The 22,682-nt window shown below is 37.3% G+C and overlaps 1 protein-coding gene and 1 long non-coding RNA gene across 11 annotated transcripts in view; one reads left to right on the top strand and one right to left on the bottom strand.

Annotated features, from left to right (window-relative positions):
- Positions 1 to 17,482, top strand: part of LOC141743297 (uncharacterized) — a 43,833-nt gene extending 26,351 nt beyond the window's left edge. For 2 of the 3 annotated variants that reach the window (XR_012587010.1, XR_012587017.1), the window contains exons 2-5: positions 2,226 to 2,471; positions 3,335 to 4,166; positions 4,628 to 4,846; positions 15,445 to 17,474. This is a non-coding gene — a long non-coding RNA (uncharacterized LOC141743297). Of the gene's footprint in view, positions 1 to 2,225; positions 2,472 to 3,334; positions 4,167 to 4,627; positions 4,847 to 15,444 lie in introns of all 3 variants that reach the window. The other variant, XR_012587006.1, reaches the window with a different exon arrangement.
- TAFA5 (TAFA chemokine like family member 5) overlaps positions 1 to 22,682 on the bottom strand; it is a 446,757-nt gene that overhangs the window by 112,035 nt on the left and 312,040 nt on the right. The gene's annotated exons all lie outside the window — the stretch shown is intronic.

Genomic DNA, 22,682 nt, shown 5'->3' with positions numbered 1-22,682 from the left:
CTTACTATTAATGCTATAAGGATCACAAACATACTTTAACTGTTGCTTCCTAGAATTTATGAGCATTTTCGAAAGCAGTAAGCAAAAGTATATCTCTTAAATTTTTTGTCAGTTTTTCATAGAGTTTAATCCCATTTGAAGACAATGACAAAATGTCTATTTACTTAAATGGGTAAAGGATTTTACCCAGCAAGTAATCATCAAAGAACTCCTCATTCTTTTAAAATTTCACATTTAAAATGAGAATAACTGCTGTCTGATCCCACTCTTCGATACACATGTATGTTGTTGTTACTGGATACAACAAACTCCAAGTTCAAGCTATTGCCTATTACATCATTTGGACAATGTATCCTTAAAAAAGAAGGCAAAAAATTTTCAAGCCTCCGATACCACAAATATTAAAGGAAAGAATTTCAAAGAAACCGTAATAATGTGAAAACTTAATGGGCCACATTCCCTGGAAACACCGCTCCAGGGCAGTTTCTACAGAGGTGAATTCATCCCATTTCTTTGTGTTTCATGACTTCTATTGAAACATGACAAGAATGCCAAGGAAGTGAAAAAAATTAATGTCTCTAACATTGGGCAGATAACAATAACGGGGAAATTTTAAACTGTGTTTACATATCAGTAACAACCATTTCCACTTGGGCTTCCATCCTACAAACACTTCTCTTTATATTCACTGGTAGTTTCACTCATGTTGATGAAATCACAGACAGCAAAACCAGAGACTTAAACCTTGCCTATGCCAGATGACAATTTTGCTTATAAATATATTGGTATATTTAAATCAATCAATCTTTTAAACAGTGGTGCTATTATAGTATGCTTTTACCCGCCTAGCGTATACGCTGGAAGTCTGTACAAGCTAGTGGCTCCTGTGGCTGGCATACATTCTATCAGTAAAAACCAGACATGTACATACAACTTTGTCTGCAGTGTCAGTTGAAAAATAGAAAATATATCCCTAACTAACTCAATTATGCTAGAAAATCACAAGTACACTTGGACTTATTTCTACTTGCTAAGCATTACACAAATCTTTACAAATGAGAATATATGCTCCCAGAGAAAAGAAAAAGAGAAAAAATTCATTTTAATTTTGAATGTAAATTGAAAACCAGCGACGCAGCTGAATAATTCTGGCATCTCGCTGTGTCTAACGGTAATACTGAAGAAACCACTAATAGTTCAAGAACAGACAACTGAGGAAGTAAGGAGCTAGCAGCAGGAGGTGTCTGCAGTAGAGGCAGCATTAGTTTCAGAGATAATCTAGACTTCCCATCCCCACAATATATCCTGAGCCCTTTATCTGATTATAGAATTCAGAAAGATAAGAAAAATGAGGATTTCTTCAAACAGCAAGGTAAAATTCCTCTGTAAGCCATTGGTAATTCCACCCAGTGCTGAACTGACACATATACATAGGATGTATTTCAAATTTACCTCCATATCTTTACTTTAAAAAGGTAAATAAACCTCAGCCTGTGCTAGCCTCCTTCTCAAGCTTGCTTCCCCAGTGTGGAATTCCGTCTGAGATGGTATCTGAGAATATCTGAGCTATCTGAGAATGAGAAATCATTCTGCCTGAACAACTAATTTCCTCTCCCTTCAAAAAAGCCCTGCTTATGTTCTGTTGGTTGTGGTGGTATTAATAGATGGATAATCAAAGTGATCCAGAAAAAAAATACTCCGCAATTCAAAGCAAACTTAAATGTCTCAAATTAAGATGACCCAAAGTAAGAGCTTTGGATATTTATGAAGTATTCCATAATCTACTATTTTGATAAAATGCTTTATTATAACACCTAAAAAAAATATATTGAACCTGAAGAATTCCTTAATGAGTAACTGCCATGGGGATGATGGGGTCTAGAAAATTTTAAAACATTGTTTCAAGTGTATCTAAGAGTGCAATTAGGAAAAGAAAAAAACAGTGTCATTTGTACTAAGAAATAAAAATGTCCTCCATTTGTTTCATCCGGGATTTCTAATAGTTCTGTGCTCCTCAACAGGCAATTGATAGTGGGTTCAGATGTTATAACTATGTCTGAGATGTTCTGTGGGGAAATAACAAACAAACAAACAAGCAAAAAACAACCCACCCTTGAACTTGGAAAAAAAAAAAAATCTTTGTTTTTATTTAGCAAATTGAGGAGTTTGGCTGCTAAATTCTCTAAAGATACACTCTTCACTGAATATGTTCCCTTTCTTCATAGTTTGCCTACATACTAAAGAAGTCTGAGCAAAGCTCGTTCGTGGCCCAGGAGAGCAGCCCCATTCCAAAGAAGGATTTTCCTCACAATTTGGTGTTCTAATTATTGAAATCCCAAAGAGAGAAAACTAGCACAAGGTAGCAGAACAACTCAGCACAGGGAGGATTCGGATGGGCAACAACGAGCAGGTGGATCTGTAACCACAGCAGGATATTGCCTTATAAAACTCAGGAGTCCTTCCAGTGTCAGGTAACCTGAAATACCAGAAAAATGTGTCATGTACTTCTTGGGGCTGGTACAAATAACCTAAGCCTGTCACCAGTCACTTTGTGGGAAAGCTTGATTAAATGATTTGCAATATCTAGGAACCTTGTAGCACTAGCAGGAAGATCATCCAGTATCCTTTTTCACTGCCTTTGCCTTGAGGTTACTCTTCCCTCCCTGCACACCCTCCCCCACCAATCCAATGCTTTTTATCAAATGCCTCCTAACACAGAAAAACTGTGGCATAGACCTTATGGGTTCTTCCACCATTTTTAACTCATGCAGAGACCATGTTGTGTTTTTTACAGCGGGGAAGAGATATTGTGGAAAATGTAATGTACAATGGCAGCCATCACTTGACCGATTACCTGCCATTGGAATGTTTGATTTGTAATCCTGGCATTTGATGCTGTTTGAGGCCCTGTCTAAATCAGTAATGAAAACAAGCTCTGGGCATTTTTAGTGGTTTACCTTGATTCAGCATGGAAGAGCCTCAGTTGATTTGTGTAGTTCATGCATCCTAAAATAACTAATATATATGGTGGTTTTTACATGCCTCCGCATAGTTGTCAAATCATAGTGCTTATGTCATTTATTTTAAAACTTTACTTTTGATCTCCTAAAGAATCTTAGTCAAGTAAACAGAATTACTAGCTACTTAAAATACTTCTTTGTTAAAAAAAATATTAATATATATGTTAGTAATTAGAAATAATAAATCATCCATTGTTTTTCTCCAGTTTTTGCAGGTATCTCCAAATGTTATTGTTATCTTAATTAACTGATTTACCTGTGGCTTTCACTCAAAGTATGAACTATAACCTATTTTTGTTCTGATTTTCAAATAGAGTCATTCCTCTAAGAATAAGACACATTTTACATCTCAACAGCAAACCAGAAATTGTGGACAATGATGCTTAGAAATGATGGAAGGACCTGCCTGAATGAGTGCATGTCAGTGGACTCAGGCAGGCCCTTTCCCCTAGCTTGGAAAGACTTATCAACGTCATGTCTCTAATGTGAACATCCCTTCACACTGCTACAACAAGGCAGCAGCTTACCTGCAGGTACACACAACTTCAAGGCTTCCTCCACAACTGACGACCAACATGGACTTGGCAGCGGAAGCCAGCACATCAGTGGTTACTAGAGAGCAACATGAGCAGGACCTCAAGTGAAAAATAAGCACAGCTGCTTTCCCCAAAGAGCTTTCTCTTAGACCATTACTAAATAAGTGCAACTTTGGTAGGAAAGGCTTTTTCTGTCCCCATGCCCTTCACAAACCAGACAAGTGTGAACTGAAAATAGGGGCAAATTTTGGAATCGGGTGCAGAATACTTGGGGAGAGTCACTGAAGAAGCAGGTGGAGAGAAGCAAGAAGTGCTACGGAAATAAGAGAGGAAGAAGAGCTGTGGCTTTTGGGAAGTGACTCAGTGGACATTCTTACCTTCAGATTCATGTATGGGTGACTAAAGGGAGGAAGAACAGCACTTCTCACTGCACCAGAGGTTCATGATAAGGGAATACAGGGAAGAAAACAGAAAGCATCTTATACCTTTTTTTGTATCACATGGCCATAAAAATATCTAGCACCTTGATATTACAGATGAGGAAGCATCCTGGGAGCACCAAAGATGGAGTAACGATCTGCCCTTTTTCAATTCTCCAGATTCTTCCTAGGTGAGTTGCAGTCAAATTAAATTGCTTCATTTGCATAAAAAAAACCTAAAGAACAATTCAAAGATTTGACTAATGTTAAGTAAATAATTTTAGTAACAGGAAGGCAACTTTTTATAACCCTACCAAATTCTCTGCAGAAAAAACGTGTTTTGCTTTCACACACGAGAAAGTGCGTGATTAAAATTACTGGCTATTGGGTGAATTCACAACCCAGTCTCTGAACAGGTTATGAATATACAAATGCACCCATTAAACATGGTAGAAATGTCCAGTAAGACAGAGTATCTAGATATCTACATTTAAATATGGAGGAATACTAACTTCTGCCCTAGTTTCTTAATCTTAACACGTAAGAAGAAATTTGATCCAGAATCCATTGCAACTAATGGAAAAATATGCTTAACTTTTTGTCGACTCTAATCAGGTGATTAATTCTTCCTTATATTTATCTGAATTTGAAGGTTTTGTCCACGATCTCAGGGAAGCAATGAGATTTTTCAGTGGATGAAATGAGATGATGTAGCTATTGTGTACCATGACTATCACTATACAATTTCAGAGGGAGAGAAATCTAGGGCATGTACTGTGAATCCTAACACCGTGTCACAATGTGGTAATGAAACAGCACAGTAAGACTCTGCTGCTGTGAATAAAGAAGGGAAGACTGTCCTCACACGGAGGTGAGTATGGAGTCTTTTTCCAAAATGCACTTTGTTTCATAATGAACACAACACTCACTTCTCATTATATCTTGTTATCACTTCAGGCCTTGACCAAAGCCAGCCAGAAATCTGGTATTAGTAATGGGGATCCTTTCAGGTGTTGAATGCTCGTCAGTCAAGAAGATACAATTCACCCTTTGGTCAGCCGAGGGGAAATAAGAAATGTCCATTCTGACACAAGGCTCGGGACAACCGTTTGGCTCCCACAAAACGAGCGGCACTGCCACAAAGAAGTTTTTTTCTGATGACTAATTTCTCCATGTAGATTCTGCAAACCCCTTCTTAGCTGATGAAGTAAATTCTGTTTCAAAACCATGCCAGCTTTCCTCATTTCTGGATTAAAATGGCCATTTACAGTCAGTATCGCTTTGCCTGAAACCACCTACAAGGGTGGTGTACGAAATAGGCTGTGCTTTCTAGAAGCAGTTAAATGAAACAGTAGATTCATTTAGATATGTTGAGTCTTCTGCCATAAAATACCATGTGCTAGAGTCATGCTGCATCCAAAACTGAAATAATTACGTGTGATTTTGAATAAGAACATTTTTAAACAGTAAGGAAAAGGACAGCACAGTTTTACATAGACTAGGTTTTAACTTCTGCAAACTGGATTATTTTTATATACCCTGATACAAATTGTTAGCATAATGAATTAATCTCCGCAATCTCCTTGTAAGAGATAAGAATGCTCTGTAATTCTTGTGCCATCTGATATGAGTATGCATAAATACATACTTAAGCTAGAGCAGCTTTCCAGGCAATTGTTTTTGACTAAGGTTTTATATGTAGCAAAGTTCCTTTACGTTTCACATTATAATTCCAAGACACACTTTATCAACTTCTCATTGCACTGGTATGTGAGAAAATTTGACAGTGAATACTTGTCCGCATTATAAATAATTTAGAATAAATCAGTCTATAATTAACTGAAAGAACTCATTTAAACAGGCATCTGTAATTCAATTTTTTGTTTTTACCAAACTGTTTATTTATTATTTTTAAAATCACATCTATAAAAATATTGTTACTCTGCTTTTTTATTGCTAATTTATAGCATATTATGGAAAAGAAAAATCCTTTGAGAATGTTTCCATAGGTAACCTTTACAATAAGAATTGCATATGCAAATGATTAATTTTGAACATGAACTGACTGACTGTACAAGCAAATTCCTACTTTCTCATGGTAAATACACTACTTAGTCAGGAAAATCAGTCCAGTAAAAATACAAAGTTTTCACATCGCATATTTCAAAACTGAGCCAAATACTAAATCACTAAAGCACACTCCTAAAAAGAATCAAGTAAAGATCATTGATGATTCAGATTCTCAGTGAAGACATAAACTACTCCTGCGTGAATTAGATTCTTTACCAAACAAGAGAGATGAAACTGCTGACAGTCTTTTATAAGCCTTACTAATGTAGTTAATGTTACTAATGGACATTTATCTAGGTGCAAGCAGACATCTTGCTCAGAGAGCAGTTTTGTTTCCAGTAGCAATTTTGTCTCTATGCTGAAACCCTATAGCCAGCCTTTGACTCTCTGCTGAAAGAGTCACCAGAAGTACAAATTTGCATTAACAGAAATGGTGCCCTGTGATGTCTTGCAGTGTGGAATCTAGTGTCTACTTGTGGTTTTTACATACAAAATGGTATTGAAGTCCCCAGTATAATCAGTGACAATGTGATCAATACAGCCAGGTAGTTCAAGGCAGTTCAGCTCACCTTAAAGTAGACACATAATATTAGGTAAGCAAAATTTCTCCTTGCGCTCCATTGAGTAGGGTAGGGTTTGCTTCATTCACACAGACATCCTCTGCCTTCTGAAATGGCACAGGAACTTCTGCCTGCCCTCCCTCCGGCCCTCCACAAGGGCACAAGTCTTGCACTTTTTATCTTATGTCTGCCAGACCAACCTCAATGTTTCGAACACTCGGGTATCCTGGCAAGAAATGCCCATGAGTGGGCAACTAAATCAAATGCTAGAGCCCCATCAAATATAATGGGAGGTTAGACACCTGCTGACATGTAGATACGTGAATTTAAATACCTCAGTACGGATGTTTTCAACGGAAGCTGAAACTCACCCTTGTTTTCTCTTAGCCATTGAACTGACCTCTCATTCTTTCACATCAATTCACGTGGTGCATTTTGAGGCTTACACACGATAACTTGGAATTGAACAGAAACTGTTGACTTACAAAAAGCTCCATGAGTGGTAATAATCTTTTAAAGTCAGAGACTTTAGGCATTATGTTTCTTTTTACAAGCATCAAAGGATCTGTTTCAAGAGTAAAAGAATTATACAGAAATGCACGGAGTCTGCAAGCATAAAAACACAAAACAAAACCAACCAAACAAAACACATGGAAGGACAATATCACTTTAAATATTCTGAACCCATCAACAGGAATATAATTCAATGTCATATGAACAATTTGAGGCTCATATTTACCCAAAACAAATCTGCTGGTCAAATGAGATGGTGATAATACACTTTCTGATAAGAAAGAAAGTAAAAGGCATCTTCCTGAGAGGCTTTTCTAACTGAATATTAGGGCTGTGGAAGAAGGAAAATATATAAAAGAAACTCATGCCTTGAAATAACTCAAAAAAATGGGGGGAGGGTGGTAGAAGGGATGTGTTTGTTACAAAGATTCCTACATGGTATTTGGGAAACTAGAAAGCACTGGTATTTTCCTCTATTTTTCTTTAAATCTGCATCACTGCATGCTGAAAGTGACCTACATCACTCTCCATACAGTACATCAAATAACCCATTATTTAACAAATCAGTGAAGCACCTCTACTAAATGAAAGGAACCTATAGCTTTAATCCCACTTCGATTAACTTTGTTCTTCTCAGAAAGCGGACCTTAATTTATATCAATTTTCAGTAATCTTTACAAGAAAATGCTACTTCACTTACACATGCTGTTTGACAGCAAAATGAATTTCTCGGGCATGTGGATACCCTATGATGGTTCCAATAAAAATTGCCCCTAGTAACAATGAGGAAGCCGAACACTTTCTGTCTGCTTAAATGACTTCTTTGGTTAGACAGACGATGAGGTTTAATGATGTATATTGTGAATTCTCTCCACTAACAAATACAAGTAACACTTTGATCAGTGGAAAAACCTCAAGGACATTTGGTACAGCCATTTAAAGTTTCCTATACATCTCTGTAGACAGGCATTTTGTTACTGTATTCAGATGTACAATTACAGATCTCCGTAAAGGACCAATTGAGTTAAATATTTCTGAAGGACAGCAGAACAGCATGTTATTTTTACAAATGGGGAAACCAAGGAAAGGACTCTTTCAGGATAATGTTTTAGAAGTGGGGCAATCTAAATGTAATCAGCTAATTACATAATTAGGCACTATACTTAATTTAGGTGGCCCAATTCTGTTAGGCACCTATACTTCTCAAGTTAATTGATTATTTTTCAGAAGTCTTGTATCTGTGTGCCATTTATCAGCGTCTACAGACCAGGTCTTCAAAGACAGTCAAACACGTACCTCTTATTTATTCGCTTAAGTATAGTGGGACTTATAACCTGAAGCAGAAATAGAAGCTTTGGTATAATTTGCGCATGTACTTATTTTTGCAGAGTTAAGCCTAAATCCATAACAAGATCTGCTCAGATGTCAATGAGATGCACAAAAGTCCTGTTAAATTATTCCCTAATCCTGTAATCTTCTCAAGCCCTAGAGAAGCCAACATTTTTGCTGAATAACACGCATACAATTAAGTCCTGATACGCCAAAGACGTCTGATGACCAAACGCCAGCAGATCAGCCAGTTCATTTCTTTCGCACCTCAGATGTGCAGATCACACTCAAGTAAGTGTGTAGATGCTGGAACAGGTTTGGCAGCAGGAACAGACCACCTGTGACCTTGTTTGTTAGCACATACACAATAACGGGAGGGAGAGTCGAAAAAGAAGCAGGATCCCTGTTTTCAAGTTCCTGTGCTAACATGAAGTGGAGCCTGGACCTGGTCTGTAAGTGCCTTAGCCTTCAAGCCGCCTCTCTCTGTAGCCTTCTTTATTTGAATGACTACTTAAAAAACAAATTACCAAGTGGAACATCTGCAACAGAAAGGACTGGGACAGGCTTACTCCAAAACAGTCTCTGTCCAAAGACTGAGTAATTCCATGCAGCCTCAGTGATGTAGGTTCGAAATGTTGCTTCACCTCAGGCAGAACAATATTACAAACATATGTTTGACCATCAATGGGATACTAAAGTAATCACAAGGCTTCAATATGTTATGCAGGTGAGGAAATGGTTGCTTATTTTCAAATTGTCAGGACTAACTACTAGACTGTCTTAAAAAAACATCAAGGGTTCCGACAATAAGCATGAGCGGAACTAGACTCCTCACCACCATTTGGATTTAGGCAGACAGAGTTGAATTAAATTCCCGGCCAAATTTAGATATCTGACTCCAGGCTTCTATTCAGTTGCTCACACACAGGTATAGAGTGCTTTTTGAACTCTCCCAAGGTTGCCTGGCCTCCGGCTGGTGATTCAAAAAGGCACAGAACTCCTGCAAGTCTGCTGCCAAAACTGCCGGCCTCAGGGTGATGTTTTTGACACTGTAGAGCATCTCAGGTGTGTTAGGCACCCATCACGAGGTAACCCAGCAGAGCCCTTTGTCCCTACATTCCAAAGAGTCTATTCACCTGACCAAAGGTAGGCATTTATTTTATGCTGGATAACTCTCTAGACTTTGCTGACTACAGACTAGGCATTAAGATACCAAAATTTAGGTAGGTTTATTGCAATACTGAACGTTGCAAGATTTAGGCTCCTTGGCAGCTTTGTCCATGAAATTACCTGTCTCAGCGCAAAATGGTTGCCAAAAAATTAAATAAATGAACTTGCTTCACACAGCTGAAAAAAATCTCACTTCTGTTTTGCAATTCTGAGGTTGACATACACTCTTAGAGCCAGTGGTGAAACTAATACTAGGGAAATGCTTTCTTAATGGTATTTCTCACAGACTGTTAAGCAAAAGATACTCTCAGAAAAGCCAGCTTAGGATTTGGGATTTCTAACTAAAGAAAAAGATGTCAGTCCTGAAATTCCTTTTTTATAGCATCTTAGATTATTTTGCACTGTCTTACACTGCGAGAGCATGTATAATTAATGTGGCAGCAACAAATCCAAACATATGGATTTGTATGTTTTGTGTTGGTCTTTGTAAAAAAGGACAACAATCTGTACAAACACAAACAAACCCTGTTGCCCTTCACTCTTCCCTCCCTCTGGGGTTAGCATTGTAAAGGCAGACAGTTTACAAAGCTTTTTGACGTTTAAATACGTAGACATCTGAGCAAATGTTATAATTTTGCAGTAAAGTTTTATTTAATCATAACCTTTTACTGACATGTGGTTGATTAATTAAGTGGGTGTCTGACTTAAGTTTAGATAAAATGTTGCTAGAACAAAAATGGATGTCGAGGATTTTTTTTAAAATATCTCCCTCTGTTTCATATACAGCTCAAGAAGAGACACCTAATTAGGTTTTTACCAGTTCAAGAAATAACAATTCATTGTACTTCTAATCTGATGTTTAGACATCGATTATTTCAACTTTAAGGCAAATTTGTAAGAAAGATATTTAGGTATCATAATACCCATACTCAAGTGATGATATTTTATCAAGGCCATTAATGACAACAGTACAATCTGGCTTGGATGATACTCAAGATCCAGGTATAAATCATTTAAAAAAAAAGTAGCAGTAGCAAACAAACATGAGCATAAGCAGGTAACAGTTTTTGGCAGCACAGTTTTCATGTGTGAAGCCCACTCTGGGGCTCAAGCGTGTTGGTAGCAAAAGCAGAGATGCACCCAAGCAAACTATAGCTTTCCTGAGGACAAAAGGAGGGGGTGGGGGGAGCACCATGTGTTTAAAATTAGAAACTCTTCTCAAAGCTGATGATTACCGTTAAATATAAATGAGGGAATCCAGCACATGACTGTCAAACAGAAACAGCTCCATAGCCCTAAGGGCCTTTCTTAAAACCATCTGAGTTCTAGCCTGCTATAAGAAAGGTGATCAGTCACGCATCCCACAATCATACAAGGGAAAAAATACTTAATAAGAGTCTTAAGATATTTGACCCAAAAGATTTGATCTAATATTCTTTATATAATATAAAATTATCTTGGTTGACTTCGTCAAAAGTCCCTGAGGAGCTATTGCATAGTCACAGCTACTGTGTTTTGTTAACTGCCCATTTTTTCCTCAAATGAACCTTGCTGAAGATGCCTACTCATTTCAGCTTTCAGAAAGGTCACTCCTGATTTTGAAAGCATGGATGAAATTCAAAAACTACTGATAGTCTTTGTCTGGCTTTTATGATTTACTCATTTCCCTGTTCACTTGTTCCTTTTCTTCCCTTCACTCCCCCTCTTTTCCCTTTTGGCTCATACTCATTTTGTGCATGGATGCCTGAGGAGAAAAAAAAAAAAAAAAAAGCCTCAACGATGCTTTTTCTCTTTTAACAAGTTAATGAAGAAATAATAGTCCAGGATGAAGCTATATTGGAAACACAGAGTCTTTTTCTTTATCTGACAGATACAAGCAGCCTGTCTCCTAATCAACAGCAAGATACCTGGCTGGAAATTCTGCCAATGCTGCTTCTTTTATTCAATGGATAGTCATTCAATCAATATTAAATGCATCTCAGCCAAAAAGGGAGCTAAAATTTATCAATCTTAAGTGATCTGAAAAAAAAAGCAAACAATAGAACAAAAGTCAGGAAGTATATAGGCTTTTTTCCCCTGCTTATTTGCATTTTTTTTGCTCTGGTAATACATTATGCCAGTATAAATGAGTGCATGACCAGTGCCTGAGATTCACATTTATTCTTCTAAAAACCTACAGGAAATCACTCAAGCTATTGCTCTTGCAACTAAAACATCTGCACTGCCACGGATTTATTTCATATTACACCCTTAATTAGCTCATATGTGCATAAAATCTGAAGATGAAAAATGTCTTCCTTAATACAAGCAGGCAGGGTTTTCAATGTCTCAAATCCCATTTATTTTTCTTTCAGATATGTTAGAGCATATAAAAAATCTGGGGGCTGTCTGAAAGACTACATATATTAGAACTGAGGGTTCCTACAAGTAAGATTTAATGACATGAACTAATAATAAAATCTCCATTGTGCAATTATTTACTTACAAGAATTCTTACTTGAAGTGAGAACATAAACAATGGCTTAAAAATACAGTGGATACTTTCATTGCTTCTACCAAGTCTGCAAGCGCATGATGTTATCATTTGGGTTATATTTCATTTTTGTCTGTTGTTTTGGTTTTTCTTTTCCCCTGAAGATTGGACCCCTAAAGAAGCAGGGAAAGCGTTTTTTATGATATACCACAAGGTTCTGAAAGACAAAAAACTGAAAAGGGCTTTTTTTTTCCCCTTAGATCTTTTGCAGTTACTACAATCTTAGGTGATCTCTAGTTATCTATTTTTCAGGCGGAAGTGATTTTTTTAAGCCACCACTGACCCTTTAAAATTGCTAAAAGGTTTCCATTTGTTTCCAGATTTTAATGACTTCAAAAAATTCAGCTTCAGTTTAAACTGTCAAAGTTCATTCTCAGCCCAAAAGTAATTAAAAAAAAAAAAAAAAAATCAATCAGAAATGTCTTCCTGACACTCACTAATTTGACATGACGAGACACAGTGATTGGGAGGCGTTGGAAACTCATGATTAGCAGAGCTTTATAGTGAAGCCACCACAGCACAATACGTGCAGATTGCTCTATGCCATAGCTACATCTCCCTCAAACCCTCAGTACCAGCCTGGCTGACAGGAGACACCGTCCTGATTTAAAAACACATAAAGAATGCATCTACCCTATTTTTTTTTCCAAAGGAAAAAAAAAATAAAATACCAAAATCAACAAGAGACTGCAACTTGATACTTTGCTTGGCTGACAGGGGAAGAACTGATTTCACCCATCAGTAGAGATGGGAATGCAGGAAATGAAAAATGCAATACAAAAATAAAACAGACAGTGACTGAAATTTTACATCTGGACATGCTCAGTGATGATCTGCTAAGATTTTGGCAGAGCATAATGAAGAACCATCTTCTTTGTGACCTCGCTGCACATTTTCTCTGCCCAGCTTGGCAGGCACATCTGCTCCTGGAACAATTTGCATGAGGCAAATTTTAATTGAGTCACTGAAACACATAGCCATAGTCTGCAAAAACCAAACAGACCAAGTCTGCCTTTGCATCAGACAAGGGAAAAACACAAGTGAGATAAAATAATAATTGGTCCAGCAATATTGAAGTATTTCTAATCTTTGCTGTTTTACATACTTCAAAACTTAATCTCTTCCTCTTTCCTTTTCTAAATTAATCCTTTTCTTTCCTCCTGCAACAATATTTTTATTACAGTATACACTGATATGCTTTTTGCCCTATTAACCTGCTCTTCCAAAGTGAATGAATCTTAGCAACCAAGTTACCCAGCAAAACAACAGCATTAGTAAAAAAGTCGTAATTTCACCCCAACTCCAACCAGTTGTCTCAGTAAACTGATAATTTCACCCCCAATTAAGGACGGTTAAATCCTAAAATAAGCAACGCTATTTCCATTTCTCTCTTACTTGGCAATAACAAAGACAATAACACTATATAAAACAATTACATTAAAATAAATGTTCGGCTAACTTTTTATTTAAATCTAAATGCTGACATGAAGGTTCCCGCGCAAGTGGCCACACTGTATAAGCTATATCAAAGTGAGTTTTTGACCCTTGACTAGAGTCCTAATCCTGTCAGCTATTTTAAGGAGTATATATGTATGTTTGTGTGTATATACACACACAGAGATCGCACTGCCCATTGGGTACATAATCACAGAGTTTTCACAGCCCTGTCAGCGATCAGCACTATCTCAGGATGACAAACAGGTGGCCACATACAGTTCATGAGCAATTCGCATCTGGTTCCCGTGCTGGGACTGCAGTATGTGGCCAGTCTGTTTACATGAAGATTTTGGGGTAATCCAAATTCTCTGTCAGAGAAAGTGAAGCAGCCAGGTTGTGAGAGCAACGCTGCAGTCTGCCCCGGTACCGAGCCAGACACCTAGCCCAGCCCTAGCCCATAACACCGTAGATATTAGGAGCATTTAAACAGCCCACTTAAGAGCTGCTTTCAGAGTAACCCCTCAAAGCCATCCCACTAAGCACGAAGAACGTAGTTTTGGAGCTTGTCCAGATGGAGATGTTGAAATGTGGCTCATGCGGCCACGAAGGCTGGCCAGCCTAATCTACCTTGCAGCTGGGCTGGTTGACATCAAACAGTGGTCTGAAGTCTGGGGAGCTCCCTGGCCAAGCTCTGCCTATCCATGCTGACTTGTAGAGATGGCCCAAGCCCAGATGACCTACAAATGCTCTTTGCCCTAGCAACAAAAGACATACCATGGCCACATACCAATACCTCAAAAGCAAATAATAATACACAAAAGTGGAGACACCAGACATGACCTATTGGACTCATACAAGTTTCAAGGAGAGGCATACTCGGCCTTGAGGTAGATGCAGCATAGAAACCAGTCGTCTTTGTCTTTCTCACAAGTGTGCATCCACCCAATGGCACGGCATGTATGTATGCAGCATTTCTCCCATGGAACCACCTCCTAGAGGTCCCTTACTGAGTACAGAGAACACCCACTACATCCGGAACAGACCGTTACTCCTTTTAAACAGGAAAAAGCATAACCAATGCTTTTAGAAAGCATCAGCTTTCTATTAGTGCTAAAACAATTTCTTTAATAATGAAAATATTTTTCACTGGATGTACGCAGAGTTTGTTTAACAAGAAAATCTAAGCAGAAAAGAAAAACTCAGCATTACATTTAAAAGGAGGAGTAGGAAAAATACCCATAATTGTGAAATGGGGCTGAATTAACACTGCCATAGGAGTTTTACGCTTTGCTGTTTCTAATCCCATTCATAGTTGTTCAGTTTTATCAGAGTACTGAAGTGCTTCAAAAACGTTTTTATGTTTTGTGTACTATATCTTTTCTAGGCATACCTATAAAGTTCTTCACAAAATGTGGCTATACACCTAGAAAAGAAGCCACCTATTTTTCATTTTCATTCAAATATTGCAATATGCACTACGGTTCTCATGCAGTACTGGCTGTAGACCCATTAGGAATAGGAAATTGAGTCAAGAAAGCATGCAGGTATACACAGTGTTTTCTAAATACAGAGATCAGGCCAAAAGCCAGCACGCTATAAAACGGGAAAGCATCCAAAAGAGAGCTTTATGCTGTTCTCAGGCATAAATATTTATCAACCAGTGCAAGAGAATGTGACATTCCTCCACAAGCAAAGAATTTGCTCAGAAAGCATTCCAGAAGAGACAGAGGGGAGAAAGAAAGACGAAGGGAAAAAAAAAACCAAACAAAATACTGTTGCCTTTATGATGTCAAGCTCGGTTATAGCATAGAGCCCCAGCTAAGAAGCTGAACTAATCACTGTTACTTTTGTTGTCAGGGAGAATGAAGCCTCTTCCAGAACACCAGCCATCTCCATGAGTTGCCAACCACTGAGTGAAGCACAACCAAAATGGCAAAAGATCATTACACCACATGAAAGCTGAAGATAATTTACAAGTTGATGCATGTGCTAAATGAAAACAAGCAGGCTGTGAGCACGCACCACACTCATCTCATTAAAGCATTACACACCTTTTCTAGCTTTCATTTACTTTCCTCTCAGAGAAACACAATCAGCTTGCTTAGTTTCCTAATGAGTATAATAGACAATCATGTAAAGTAGACTATTGCTTGGTAAAAATGCAGTAGAGAACTGCAGGCAGTCTATTAGATGTAAACTTGCTTAATTCTTTAATTATGTGTCTTTGATCAAAAGCAGCTCACTTGGAAAGATTTTTTAAAAGCAAAGTAATGAGCACTCACCTTTCATGTACAGCATTGACTGTTAGGCCAACCTGATATAACTGTGGTATCACTGATTGTACGTCAAGCACACCACTAAAAATTGAGATAATAAATGTTACTTACAGCTATTAAAGCTTTTCTTTTTTTCAGACGCAGGCCTGTAAGAGCTGTTCTGCACTTTTAGCTTTTCTTTCCATCTCTGTCAAGAATCTCAGGGAATGTTTAAAAGAGATAATTGAGGCCATTCATCATTTTTTTTCCTGCTTTGTCCTCAACCCCTTTCCTTTCCTCATTAACCTCAAAATCTCTATTGAAGATCTCTCTCCTCTTACTTCCAACAACTTACACTGTTCCTTGGACTTCATCTTCTGACAACCCTCAATCTAGACACAATTTCTTCAAGCCTCAACTACCTGGTACCTATTTATTTATCACATATGGCTATTTCCTTCTCATCTCCTTACATGGTCACTCAAATAATAGTTTTCTCTGTTCAGGCTTGGTGTCATTTTTTGAAAGGCACAAAAGAGTTGCAAACAAAGTTAATGTTATTTGCTATTTTGTTTTTACAATCACACTAAATTATTGGCCTGGAAGTGATGCGACAACTGAAAAAGCCTCAGAAATCCCTGCTCCAACTTTTTGCCTACTGAGCATAAACTAGTTTCTATCATTTTTGACTGGCCAAGGCTCCAGCCCACATCACCACGTACTAACAGTGAAATCAGCGGCCACACGACAAAACCAGAGAATTGACCGTGAAATGGCTTTGATCCCAGCCTGAAACTTGTCATGGCAAGCAGGGTCTAGAATGGAGTAAAAAGGCTTTTCAAAGCAGCAAAACTGGGAGTTCAATTAAATTACCTGTATATTTTGAATAAAGAATTGTAACTATTTATCAACCTATCTTAAGTGTATTTGTAGAAACATACATAGCCATGAGAGAGTACACTTAAAAGATGTTCTTTATTATTTCTCCTTTATGTTGAAGTATCACTAAACTTACGACTGATATCAAAGCCAAGACTAATTCACGCTGCCTACTTCAATCTAACTTCCTTGGAGGGAAAAGAAAAACAAAAACAGAAACAAAAACAAAATAAAAGCAGCTAAGAGACTGAAATTAGGGGGAAATTAAAGTACAGGAATGCATAGGAACAGTGTGTGCAGCATTCCTGCAGCTTACTGCACATCAGGAAAATCTGTAGCTACCAACGCATGGTCCTTTACAGAAACGGCTGTTCCTCCCCTGCAAGTGTTTCTTTAACACAGAAACCTGTGAAAATATTAAGCATCCCAACTTGAATTCATTTTAAAGGATCATTAATGTAATTTTTCTTTCCTGCAAATGAAAAAAAAATTTCTTATTATAAAAATTCTGCTGTATTCGGTTTCATCCCAAGACGTGTCTAAATACTCCTCATGCCCTACACAACTGCATGATTTGCCTCCACAGTTCAGGTCTGCATTATAAGGTTTCTGCAAGGAAAAGAACCTACACATTGGACATAAAATTCCTGATTTGCCTTGCTTCTCAATACAGCCAAAGTTTGTGCAGATTATTGTTTCATAAAAATAAAAAAATAAGTGCTTAACAGTATTGTAGGAGGGCTTACCAAACCCAAAAATGTAAAAAAAAAAAAAAAAAGATTTTATATATACATATAAATATATACACACAATTCTGAAAACCCGTTTTAACATCATGCGTTCACTTGTTAAAATTCTGCAGTCCGGAATCTATTCCAGCTCCAGAAATAACAGCCCATATTGTCATACTGTTTCTATTTACAGTTTCTTCTCTATGTCAAATATAATGACCTAATTCCTTGATACCCTTGTTAGGACACATGTAAATCAATACCATGTTTTGCCACACACTCCGTCAAAGTCTTTTTTTTGGGTAAACACATACATGCAATTACTAGAAGATCATCAAGATTTATTTGGATTTTAGAGTCAAGGAAATTTTCCCTGACTTGCATGAAATGTTGATCTTGTTCTTTTTTTAAGATAGATTTTTGCACTGTTTTCAGTAATGTTTCCAAGACATCAGTGGTTTCTGACTGTGATGACTGCTCATCATATAATTTATATTAATGTTAACTTTCAGAAAAACAGAGGTTTTTATAAAAGATGAGAATGTTTGAAATATTCTTCTAATTCAAATTCCACTTGCTTCTCAGAATCATAAATTACATCATTAAAAAGCAGCCCAAGTGCAAATACTGATATTATGTTAAAGAATACGATTGACAAGAGTAAGAATTGCAATTATGACATGCACTAAGCAACTGTGTTCCAATGCAAATGAAAAAAATAATTACATTTCTTATCACTACAAATTGATAGTATTCAAAAAGTAAGACTTCAGTTTCATATAATTTCTAATTGCCTCTAACTAGGATCTCTAGGAATTGGATCCTGTTTTATCTACTTTAAAGTCATAAAATTAGCACAGCTCTCATGCCCTATATCTGTTTAGTCTCATATTTCTTCTTCTGACTAAGCTGAGTTTCATCAGTTGTTAGCTGCCTGTAGCAAAGTGAAGCAAATAGTGTTCACTAAATGAACAAGCACATTCCATTCCAGCTTGTTCGGTACTGAAATACCTGTGGTGTTTCAATCAATGACACACGTGCAAATCTACTGAAGGCAGTAGGAAGAGCAAAGAGCTACTAATATAAATTAAAGGCCTGGGTACAGCACTGAAGGGAAGATATGCTCTGCATTTCTTTCCTTTTCTTCATTTTTTACCGAGATGCAAAATACAGAATTTGTCCTTTGAGAGTCCAGACTAAGTTTCCAGGGATGGGAGCTAGGAGCAAATGGTTCAAATAGCAATCTAAGCACTTCTTTTGATAGCACAGCGCTCACAGATAATATGCAATTGTAATTGTATTTCAAGTTTAGAGCGAAATATTACACAGGAAAGCAGTGCAACTAAAAATACTAATGCGAGATTGCAGACCTAGTGCTCAGAATGTAGGTAAACATCAGTGTTTCTGCATTTTCTTTGAGTCACTAATGTAACCCAGAAATCTAATTTACCGGTATCTTAGCAGTTTTACAGAAGCAGTGCTACCCCGTGATTTTTCTCACTTTGTGATTTACTCATCTGTTGATTTCTGCACATATTCCCAATCTTCTGCAATGTTGTTTTTGCTTCATCCTATGCCTCAGTTAAAAAAGAAAACTTAAAAGCCTGATGTAATTCAGCTAATCATTTCCTCCCACAAAGTTAACCTGCATAAGTAGGAAAATATTCTATCACTTTATACACGCGTTCATGAAATACAGGGTTTTATAGCAGGGAGATGCTACATACCTGCAGTGACACACTGGCAGATTTGTTTCCATTGTGGTAAGATCAGCTCACACTTAGTCTTGGTCAACCAAGTTTCCTTTGTTGTGCACAAAGAAAGGCCTTTTTCTCCATAGAAAGTAACTCAGCACAACTCAGAACATCTCTTTGGATGTTCTTATGTCTTTCCTCTGATGATAAAGGATATTTAAAGACACCAAGGTCATAACACTGGGGCCTCTGAGAAACACCTGAAGTTAGGTGGGATCAACCTTGGCCCTAAGCACCGCTGACACACTGAAAGGAGTGCATGCAGCCATGGCATGGATGGTCATCTCATGAATTGTCATACATGTTGTCCAATCAATCTCAAAGAGTTCATACCATACTACGAGTATCTTGAGTCTTGCAGTTCTGAAAGGCTGCCTGTTTAACCTATTCTGTTAAGTATGTTTTAGAAGAAAGCAAGCTTTGAAGAAAAGAAGCAAGCAAGCAAGAAAGACAGGGAGAAAGCAAGAAAAAGAGAGAGAGAGAGAGAAGGAAGGAAGGAAGGAAGGAAGGAAGGAAGAAGGAAGGAAGGAAGGAAGGAAGGAAGGAAGGAAGGAAGGAAGGAAGGAAGGAAGGAAGAAAAGAAAGAAGGAAAGAAGGAAAGAAAAGAAAGAAGGAAAGAAAAGAAAGAAAGAAAGAAAGAAAGAAAGAAAGAAAGAAAGAAAGAAAGAAAGAAAGAAAGAAAGAAAGAAAGAAAGAAAGAAAGAAAGAAAGAAAGAAAGAAAGAAAGAAAGAAAGAAGGAAGGAAAGAAAGAAGGAAAGAAAGAAGGAAAGAAGGAAAGAAAGAAGGAAGGAAGGAAGGAAGGAAGGAAGGAAGGAAGGAAGGAAGGAAGGAAGGAAAGAAAAGAAAGAGAGAAAGAAAGAAAGAAAGAAAGAAAGAAAGAAAGAAAGAAAGAAAGAAAGAAAGAAAGAAAGAAAGAAGGAAAAAGAAAGAAGGAAGGAAAGAAAGAAGGAAAGAAAGAAGGAAAGAAGGAAAGAAAGAAGGAAGGAAGGAAGGAAGGAAGGAAGGAAGGAAGGAAGGAAGGAAGGAAGGAAGGAAGGAAGGAAGGAAGGAAAGAAAAGAAAGAGAGAAAGAGAGAAAGAGAGAAAGAAAGAAAGAAAGAAAGAAAGAAAGAAAGAAAGAAAGAAGAAAAGAAAGAAGAAAAGAAAGAAAGAAAGAAGGAAAGAAAGAAGAAAAGAAGGAAAGAAGAAAAGAAAGAAGGAAAGAAAAGAAAGAAAGAAAGAAAGAAAGAAAGAAAGAAAGAAAGAAAGAAAGAAAGAAAGAAAGAAAGAAAGAAAGAAAGAAAGAAAGAAAGAAGAAAAGAAAGAAGGAAGGAAAGAAAGAAAGAAAGAAGGAAAGAAAGAAGGAAGGGAGGAAGGGAGGAAGGGAGAAAGAAAGAAAGAAAGAAAGAAAGAAAGAAAGAAAGAAAGAAAGAAAGAAAGAAAGAAAGAAAGAAAGAAAGAAAGAAAGAAAGAAAGAAAGAAAGAAAGAAAGAAAGAAAGAAAGAAAGAAAGAGAAAGAAAGAGAGAGAGAAAGAAAGAAGGACATTGCTCACCTAAGCCAAAACAGCAGAGAAAAGAAAGGGATTAAGCTTCCTCTCTTTGAGCAAAAGTCATGACCTAGCGGTCAAAATGGGGTTTGCTCCCTTTCTTGCTCCAAATAAACTGAACTTACTTCTCTCTTACCTTTTCTGCCACTGTTTCCATGCCTGTATAATAAAGATAATAACACTTCATCATAAGGTTACTGGAAAGTTTAATTCATTAATTTGTGTAAAGTACTGAGCAATCCTTAGAGTGGTACTGTTGAAATGTGAAATATTATTAAAACTGTCAGTTATTTTCCTATAAAATTAGACCCTTTTGTCTAAGTGAAAATAATTGGTCTGACAAGGAAGATTGAAAACTTTTAAGTATAACATTAAAGCTTGCTTATAATGATGAGGTTGTCAATTGACACCATGTACTGCAGAAATTGTGGTTCAAAGACTGTAGCATGACAATAAAGAATTATTTTGGCTAGCTTAGTTCACGTGTATACGTATTCCAGTATTATTATCACACAAAAATAAAAGACAGCACAAGGAACATAGAAACAAATGCACCTCTGAGGAGTCTTTACCAGCTTGACAGCTAAAAATATACACCTCCGCTCCTAGAGTTTTTGATGGATATTACAGGAGTCAAACTTCAGAGTTCTTTAACAGACATTCAAAACTATTAAAGCACACGTTTCAAGGAACTGCACCCAGAGAGATGAACTATCAGAATTACAGAAGATTATTAAAGAGATATTTGATACCTGTAAAAGAAGGCTAAGGTTTTATCTCACGGGAATTCTGGCAAGCAGCGTGCCTATGTGTTATAATAAGGAACGACTATGAGAAAAGCAGCATGCTGGGAATAAGCAGGAAGTCGACAAAGATGATGAAGGGCAGATTTTGACAAGGACTTTTTCAGTCAGGCTGAGTTCCTTATAACAGAAAGTATGTTTGAAGAAGGCAGGTTATGAGCCAAAGAGTGGTAACATTAATGAGTAATCCAGACAGGCAGGAAAAGTACCATGCGTTCTTTTAACCGTTTCACTTTAGACAGGAGCCATGGCAGAAACTCAGTCTGCCTCCTACCTTTCTAATCCTTAACTGTGATCACAGAAGTTTGGCAACACTACTTCTCCCCTAGCAGTGAATTGTACTGTGCAGTGAGGGACAAGCTAGTGTGTGAATGAGTAGTTAAAATTCTTCTCACCACATCTCTTACCTTCAAGGGAGTAAAGACCAGATGTTACCTTTAACATAGATGTATCGCCACTGAGCCTCAGCCACTGTTTGGTTCTGCAGCTCCCATAGCAACTGCTATTAAGTGCTAATAATATGATTAGGAGAAAAGAAAGAACTGATTAAATGATTAAAAAGTAATAGAAACAGTTTACACCAACCCTGATAAGGGTGCGTATCTTTACACCCAACGTTGTAGGAAATGCAACTGAAAACGCTGTTGATGACACGAATCCAAAAAGGAATGAAGTACATCAAATAATGCGTAGTGGAATAAATACTGCTATCTCATATTTGCTCCGAGGTAGCAGTGTGCTAGATAGCAGAGTGACGAGTGTGCCTTAAAAGTACAGATCGACAGATAGATAAGAGAACTGAATGACTTGCAAACCGAGTGATCCTATCTACAAGCAAAAGAAATGGAATTCCTGTATAAAGTGTTCAAGCTGGGAAATTTTATGATCGTACTAAAAAGGAAGAAACAGTGAGAGCACAAGGAAAGTAATACATGGTTGCAAAACAAAATTCAAGACTGTAATTCAGCTGAGGTCTGCTGATCCCACAAAGCACAAAAGCACAACTCAAACAACTCCTGAATGACAATGAATGACTGAATTCCAGCACCAGTATTTCAGCTAAAATCAAGATGCAACATAGAACAACAGAACAAGACTCTTAAATCTGTTTCTTGCAGTCTGCAAGTGAAAAATGTCAAAAAGCCAA

The sequence above is a fragment of the Larus michahellis genome, chromosome 1 (genome assembly GCF_964199755.1).
Source record: "Larus michahellis chromosome 1, bLarMic1.1, whole genome shotgun sequence".
NCBI lineage: Eukaryota > Metazoa > Chordata > Aves > Charadriiformes > Laridae > Larus > Larus michahellis.
Note: the sequence above shows the minus strand (reverse complement) of the source record. Positions and strands in the feature narration are given on the sequence as shown.